This window comes from Cavia porcellus, unplaced genomic scaffold, assembly GCF_034190915.1.
Source record: "Cavia porcellus strain 051 isolate PalLab524CR breed Dunkin Hartley unplaced genomic scaffold, mCavPor4.1 scaffold_1, whole genome shotgun sequence".
In the NCBI taxonomy this organism is placed as follows: domain Eukaryota; kingdom Metazoa; phylum Chordata; class Mammalia; order Rodentia; family Caviidae; genus Cavia; species Cavia porcellus.
In genome coordinates this window covers 65,505,623-65,514,531 of record NW_026947484.1, presented here as the reverse complement: position 1 = coordinate 65,514,531, position 8,909 = coordinate 65,505,623, and positions in this window count along the sequence as shown.

Sequence of the window (8,909 nt, the reverse complement as noted above, 5' to 3'; positions counted from 1 at the left end):
GTAGTCAAGCTTGCTCTAAACCTGAAATCCCAACTACTCAAAAGCCAGAGGCAGGAGGATCACAAGTTTGAGGCTTGTCTGCACAACTAAGAGAGACCCTGTGTTAAAGTAAAAATCTGAGGGGGCTGGGGATTTAGCTCAGCGGCATAAGCACCTGCCTTGTAAGCAGGCAGTCCTGAGTTCGATCCCCGGTACCGATAAAAAAGGAAAAAGACAAAAAAAAAAAAAAAAAAAATAGTAAAGTAAAAATCTGAAGAAAGGGTAACTCTGCCTAGCATGTGTGAGGCCCAAGGTTCCACCCCAGGTACTAGGGGTAAAGATTAACTGTAACTTGCTCCAGATTAAAATGTATCTCAATCCAGTCTTTAGTGAGCTTCTTCAGTGCTGACTCAGGATCTCTGTGTTGACTTCCAGAGTGCTTTTCCTTGTCTCCAGTTCATTCTTCTCCAACCCGCTCTTCCAGGATCCCTGTACTATACCACAAAAAACTTGCGACAGTGTCTCCTGTCTCTTCTACAGAAAACCAAACTTTGCAATGTATCCAGAAAACCTCTAAAGACAGGAGAACCAGGAACTATTTCGATGACCTCCCAACTGCTTCAGGCTCCTCTCTCCCCCTCGCAAAACACTGGTCAAAAAAAAAAAAAAGCCCTGCCTGAGCAAGTCAGATTGTTTTCTTTTATAGAACAACATCCCATTCTTCCTTAAGTATATGTGTTTACAAGACAGAGTGGGACAACCCATCAAGGAAACCAAGAGATCATTCAAAAATATACATGTTTCTGATTTTAATCATAACTACAAAACAAAAAATAGAAATGATACAGAATTTCAAAAAATAGGAAATTAACACTAGTTAATATATTGCATACTGTTATCTTAGAAGGAGTTGCTCAGGTTACAAGATATAGGCGTGAAAAAAGTGGCCGAACAATCGAACAATGAGACAGTGAGAGCACAGGCTGCTCTTTTTGATGAATGTACAGAGAATAGCAGTATAGTTCTGTGTCTTGTACACACACACGTATATGTGTTTACCTATATACATATGATCTTTGCCCTTTTTCCTTTTCTGCTTTCCCCTATCCCAGTTGTTCTTTCTTTTTGAGCACATTCTTTTCCTTTTACTTTCATAGTTTCTATTGTGCATTTTGGGTATTTTTATTCTTTCAGGTTTTCTTTTTACACTAGGAAGACAATACTATATCTATACGTGTGAGTTTTATTTATGTCACTTATGAGTATGGTCTTAAGTTGCATCCATTTAGGTATAAAAACCTCAAGTTTACCTTTTAGAGCTGAGGAATACTCCACTGTTTAAATGCCACATCTTTTTTTGTTATCCATTCCGTAGTTGATGGGCATTTGGGTTGTTTCCAAGCTCTAGCTTTTCCAAACAGTGCTGGTATAAACATGGGTGTACATATACTACTGTGGCATGATGTATTTTTTAAAAAAGACTAAACTAAATAACACTGCTAGGTGTCAATACTGCAGTCATTTGTGGGCAGATGGTGTGAGAGGCACTGGCAGGGGATAAGGGAGCTTTCTGAGGTCCAGGGAGTGGTGCCGCCTAATTCATGGACATATCCATTTATGCTTTAAGTATTTATTTGTGATTCTTAAATTAGACAACATTTAAAAAATTCAAATAGTTTTTAAGGAATCTTACAGTTCTAAGAATAAAATTTTCTTCAGGGTCTCAAAAAATATTATATATGTTTCAAAATTATGCAAATAAAACAAAGTTCTGACATGTGTGACTTCAGAGTACTTTTTTAAATTCCTCTTTGCACACTACAGAGGGACTTCCATCAAGGTTCCATCTCTTTTGCAGTTTAGATAATCAACCAAAACGTAAGATCCCTCCACTCTCATTGTGTCATGGGTTTGACTCCAGAACAACATCTACAAAGAGGCTAATTTTACATAGAAACATTTTTCTTTTCTGCAGTGGCAGGATGACCATGTGAAATTCACACCTGATGCAGTGAAGATGCTACCTGCCGTTTTAATCCACTACACACTAAGGCTGTCTCTCAAGATTCAGCTGAGAATGTGTAAGAGTAGGTAAAACAGGCTCATCTTACCCCAGGCACTCAGAATAGTACCACTTTTTTTTTTTTTTAAGTTTCCAAGAGAGAAAAGCATTGAGGTGCACGTGACTCTGAAGCCCTTGTACTTTGTGTCTGTAATTGCTCTGCTCTGGAGAGAGCCAGAAACTCTGTGGAGCTCTGTTGAGCCTGGATCACAGCACTCATGGAGCCCCAAGCAGAGGAGGGGCTTCCCGAGGAAGAGAAGAGGCACCATGTCCTGCAGCTGTGTTAGAAGAGCCTGGGATAAACCTCATGGACAAGACAAGGCAGACGTGCAAAGTCAACATAACCGAACTCCATCTAGGGATTTTCTTGTAGCCGCTCTCTTTGCTCTTCTTGTGCATGTTTTGACTCTGTAACAGTCATGAGAGCTAAGGAAGACAACTTTTTGGCCAGTCTTCTTACTTTCCCTCCAATTTTTCTACAGTGATTGGTGTTTGGGCAAGGCAAAGCATGTAAGAAATAATAATGATATTTGCAAATGTTTCTAGGTCTTAGATTTTTGCCAAACATGTTTCTATAATGTGGTCAGTGAGCCTGGAACTGATAAATCTGGGTAGAGGTTGTAAATTGGCCTTTTGGAAAAGCAACCGAGGGTGGTTGTGAAATATTTCTTTTCTAGCATAGCAAGTTTGAATATTTCTACCTTCAAAATCATTGCCCACTTAAGGACTTTTAATGGTCATGCACTGTTTGGAACTTGCTAGGATACAAGGGGGAAAACTGTCAAGAAATATCTATTATTCAAATACAGGATATCTATGAAAGTCTGGAAACTGGTGAATTATGTGTAATGCCACAAAGGACATCTCTAAACTGTAAGAAGAATAAAATAACATATCTCTGCAAATGCCAGTAAATCTTATAATACTAATAAAAAATACGACTTTTTTCACTTATTTTTATGGACGCCTGTATAATATAATCCCAAACATACTTACAATTGTGTATAGTATATGAACATATTTAAAACACCAGAAAATTACACAGCAAAATATTAACAGTGATTTTCTCTGTAAAACAAGGTTGTATCATTTATTTTCTTTTGTGTTTCACTGATTTTGCCAGTGTTTCAGTGTGTGTTGCCCTTACGTTGATAAAATTTTAAAATAAAAAATAATGGATTAGGGCCTGGCCAGGGCCAGGCCCTGCCTGGCAAGCATAAGGTCATGTGTTTGATCCCCAATACCCAAAATTATAATAATAATAATAATAATAATAATAAAATGTATATCCACATCACCACTATGAAACACAAGATAGATAAGATATGCTCTATAGAGCATATTTAACTACTTGGAATAGGGGTAAAGAGACACACATTTAAAAGATGAATTGCATATTTCAAAAATTCAGATGTGAAAGAAATGAAGGATAAAGAGGAGTGAAATCAGAGAAACACATATCTGTCTCTTAGGGCATTTATAGTACCCTCTGTTCAATAATTTTCTTCCAAAGTCAGAGCTCTCAGAGAAGAGACAAAATGTGATAAAGTGATTTCTTCACCTTCATTTTTGTATCCCCCTAAGTACCAAAAATCTTCTAGAAACACAGTTAAAGCTCCCTAAATGTTTGTTACTTGAAAAATTATGTAAACTGTGCTTTTGAGAGGCAACCAGAAAGAGTAGCATGTATTTATGCGTGTATGAGGTATTTTCAAATATAAAAGGGGGTTCGTTCATGCAGTAACAGAAACAAATTGTGACTGAGATTCCTGAAGATTAACAGAAGGGAAGCCACTTGTGCTCGTCTGTAACCAGCCCTTTTGCCTAGTGTGAGAGTGCTGAGGTGGAAAAACCATAGTGACTTTCAGCAGCCTTAGCCTGAGCTCCTGCCTCTGACACAGTGCTGGTGACACGGGGCCACGGCAGGCGGTGTGCACCACTGAGCAAAGGTTTGCATCACTGCTTCGCCAGAAGACTGATTGATTACACAACTGGGTAACTTCAGGAAAATCTCTGCCGTGAACCTGAATGTGTTCGGCGATTTTTCTGTGGTTCAGGCTGCTCATAGGTTGTTTTAGCTGACACAATTTCCATGGCTTTACAAAATTCCTTGTGCACTCCACCTGTAGATGTGAAACTTCCCCTGTGAGGAAACCCACAGCTTCCCATAACTTTAATGACAGAATGTAGTTTACTGTTCTCTAATCTTTGTGGACTATTTCTAAGACCACATTCACAATACGACCCAGGACAAAACCAAAGTTCTGCAGGGATGCAGAGAAGGACATCCATTCCATCGCAGAGCGCAGACTTTATGTCTCAGGGGCAGATGCTTCTCCTGGTTTCATTAAGATGACTTGCAGGCTGTTAAAAGGACAGTTTTCATTCCGTAGCGCTGGCACTGGCACTGGCACATAAAGTCCTAACTGCCCCCCCACACACACCAGAAAATTCCCCAAAACCAAAAATACACCATAGAAAACATCCCTCCCTTTACCCACCTGTGTCTGAATTGCAAGAATGCCACATACGGTGTCACCAGCTACCTCGGTACAGTTTTAATAAAAATTCTTCCACCTCGATCAATCCATGCTCTTCAATTTAGAGCAAAGATTAATTTTCCAAGACATATTACGGTACAGTACTAACACTTGAAGTCATCTTATCACGGCTTGCTTTCATATTTGGCATAACTATTGTAGCACCTTAGAAACCACTTCTATTGACCTTTAGATTAAAAATATGTTGGATTATCATGATTGACACTTTTAAAATGACTCATGCTTGCCAAACACAGCATAACAACCTTTAACACCCCCGTCCTCTACAGCTACCTCCACTTTCATTATGTGGAATACGGCTGGATTGTACACCGCCTCTCGCTGCCTAACATGCCCTTTTTTTCTTCAGATTTCAGGAAGATTTACATTTGGAGCTAAATGTTTCAGTGATTGCTCTGTTGGGTTTCATTATACTGGAGTAGTTAATCAAAGCAAGCCTGGCCTTGCTGCCATGATTCATTGTATGGTTTTTTGAACTTCATCATTTACACAGAATGAATATACACATTATCACCAGGGCTGGATTTCTTTAACAGCCTGCATGACACGGTACTGCAAAGCCTTTGTCAACTGCTGGCTCCCAAGACTCCACCTCGCTTGCATTTTTGTTCAGACATTTCATTGATGAGCCTTTGGTTAGAAAACAGGCAAAGAGGAAGCCCCTCAGCAGAGCTGCGAAGAGCAGAGGAGGTGCCCACTGATTCTCCTTATCTCTGGTTTGGGCTGACTGGAGCCTTTCATTTGTACATAGTGTTTCTTTTCATAGCGTGTGTGGCCTCCACAATCCTAATTAACAAGTAACCTTTCTTCACTCTCATTCCTAATCCCATCAAAAATTACTGCCTGTTGGCATCTGGGTGGGGTTTGGCAGACCTTAGATTTTAAGGACTGCCTAAGGGAACTATGAGATTGTTGTTTTAAACTGAAGAAGCTAATTGTAGAAATAGTAACATATGTGAACCTGGCCTAGCAAGCCTTGTTACGGCGGAGCTAACAGCTGTGCCCCTGAAGCAACAAACTGCTGGACAAAACAGGGTTCACAGTCAACTGGAATTCAACTGTGGATTATTCAGGAATTTTACAAGTTGTGGGTAAATATCTATGATTTAAAATCAAAGGACATAACCTTTCGATTTAATAAATCACAATTCTTTTCTTTTTGGTATCAGGAATTGCACTCAAGACCTGTGCCACTGAGGTATATCCCCGGCTTATAAATCGCATTTTTAAAAGATCATGCATTCTTGAAACTGATCACTTCCTCAGATATCACTGGAATTTGCTGTTGTCTATCAGGTTGAAGGTATCGTCCCTGTGAGATGAAAATCCCATGAGATGATACACCAGGCTCGCACATCTGGTCCTCCTCTACCTCTGGGAGTCTTGTTTTGCCTGCACTAAGGTGGATGTCACAAGGGCTGTGAGGCAGGGCTCAATCTGATGTTCTGCATCCTCCTCATGCATGAGGGAAGTGTATGTGATTCCCACATCTCCAAGCTGGGTGTCTGTAGGTTCAGCCAGCCCCACTGTACACCATGTAATTATACCTGCAAAGGCTAGGTCTGTCTGGCACGAGTGTAGATGCTGGTGCCCGTCACTATTCCCTAACCTAACCAGTAGACAGCTGTTGACACAGCACTCACCTGCACTGGGTTTACTTAGTCATCAGGGGATGACTTAGACTAGAGAAGAGGCAGGTAGGTTACCTGCAAATCCAGCACCACCTTCTGCAAGGGGCTGGAACATGGGGGTGGTAGGTCCCGCCTTGGGGAAGCCCCACCTATGAGAACACTGCATCTCAGAGAAGTTCTTTATATTGGCTTGGTCAGGGCTCTTTGAACTTTGAAATATATTCCTTTGAGTCCTGGGTTCCGTAGCTACCCTTTGGTGGCCTTTCTTCCCACGGCTGCACGGCCACTAACAGAAACTCTCAGTGGCCCTAACTAGTGTTTGGTTGCTATTCCCTTGGAGTGGCATAGAATCTCAGTACATTTAAGCACACACCCTTCCCTGAAGAGTTACCAAAATGTTTCCTGGCGCTTTGCTCTCTAGACCTCCAGATGGGAGCCACGCGGGAAAGGCCAGTCATGGGGCAGTGCCCTTAGCATTTGGCCTCCACAGCCCCACTGCCCATCTTCAGTGCCACATCATAACACATTGAAAAATGTTTCTCAGAAAACATTTTATTTCTGGTCCTAAAAATATCCCAATCACTAGAACATACGAATTGTCAACCCTTGCTCCTCTTTTCCTACCATTCCATAAGTAAGAGAGATTTCACAGACTCCAGCTTTTGTTCTGACACCTCCCCAAATGTTCTTTTTGTTATTCAAACACACAACACAAAGGCTCAGAAGCAGCAAGTGAAAAGGAAACAGCTACACAGACAGGAAAGGAAGGGTCAGCCCAGCAGCCCAGCCTTAGGATTTACCTTGTGGGGCACAGGGTACAATCTCTCCTAAGGAAACCTAAAGTAATTCTTCAAGGACTGTACTCTGATGCGGGATGAAAGAAATGCATGGTTTAGCGGCTGAGAAACGGGCGGGGTGGGGTGGGGGGTGGTACAGGTCTGGGGAAATCAGGCAGGGCCTGCAGACATCTGTTTCAGATTTCCTTGGTACTCTTTATGAGGCTGCAGGAACAAGCAGTGGGAAGTCACTGCGTGTGCACGTGTGTGTGTGTGGGGGGGGTGACTGTGGGTATGTTTAACACCTTGCCAGCTTCGTCTGATATGCAGATTTTGTGTGGTGGTAAGAATGGAAGAGACCCACACTTTAATGGCACACCCCCAATGGGTTACTTCTCCCTGCCTTCTCCCAGAGTTCTTCAGATGGTGATCCAGAACTCTCACGTCCGACACACTTTAGTCTTTTTGTTTCATGTTGGTATCAAACAGGCAGTAAGAATTGCCTTCTGCTTTGTGCACATAAAGTCAAAACTGCCTCACAGATGTGACCCCGTGGTACCAAGTTTGTTCCTTGAAAACTATACTTATCATGTGGGCTCCATCATCAGTGTTTGTGTCTATTTAGTAACTTCTGATGGAAAGAAAGGACAAGTTTCTGCCTCACTGTTTATTGGAGATTGTTCCACAGTTAGATACAAAGTTTGCAGTTAGATACAAACACTAACTTCCCATGAAACTTTACTACTAAATGAAAAGAAAGAGAAAAAGAAAAGAAAAATAACAAAAGTTGTTTCAGCAGTTACAAAATTTCTATGCAAAAGTGGTATCAAAGAAAGTAACAGAATTATTTAACTAAAAATTAAAGGACTGAAGACAAGATGGGTGAGGTGCCGCACACCTGGGATTTCAGGTATGCAGGAAGGTAAAGAAGGAGGATCACAAATTCAAGGCCAGCCTGAACAATGTAGCAAGAACTTGTCTCAAAATAAAAAATAAATTAATCCGTGAACGGGACTGGGGATATGGCTCAGTGCTAGAGTGGCCCTGGGTTCTATCCTGAGGGTTAAAGCACAAAACAAAACAAAACCAGAACCAAAGCCCCAGCAGGCTGTCAGTCAGGTTTGTCAGTTGTTGAGATTCCCCTTCTGTCTCTTATTAAGCATGCACATGGGTAACTTTTCAGCCTTTACCGTGCAGGCTGTAGGGCTGAAAGTGCTCCTCTGCTAGCTGGTGGGATTCTACAAAATGACTCATTAAGCAGCTGCTCCCACCTCAGAGTTTGTCCTATTAACACATAGGTTTGGTGGTGCTAAGCTCCTCTGGTATTTAAAGGCAGCACGTCAGACTTCTAGTCTGTCAACATGAAACTGGGAACACAGGTAAGATGTCTGGAGATTTGACCTCTGCGTTGTTTTATAAAGGAAAGTTTCTAGTTCACTTTCTTTGAGGCTGAGTTGGAAGAAAAAATAATAATCAGTGATTGCATGCTGTAAATCTTTAGGAGAAAAAAAATTAACAATGTGCTTGGGTGTAATTCAGTTTAGTTGAATGAGCAATTTCCATTCTGGGGTTTGGCTTTAGACTGCAGATGAATTTTGTGACTTTGGCCAAGTGACTTTAACTCATTCACTATCAAATTTATGAGAAGTAGGAAATAACCCTTGGTAGAGATTTTTCCCAGAGTTCCAGAGGGTGAAAATTCTGTCCTTGATATCTACAGGTGCTCAGAGGGCTTGCCTAGGAGGTTCCAGCTCATTCCTGGTGGGGCATCGATGGGGGAAGTTATTCTGAAGAAGAGACACAGGCACAGAAAGCAGAGTTCTCCCCACACAAGGCATCCCAGCCTCATGAGGGTCTGAAACCCTCCAGTTCACTGGACACAGATGAGCCAGACAACTAC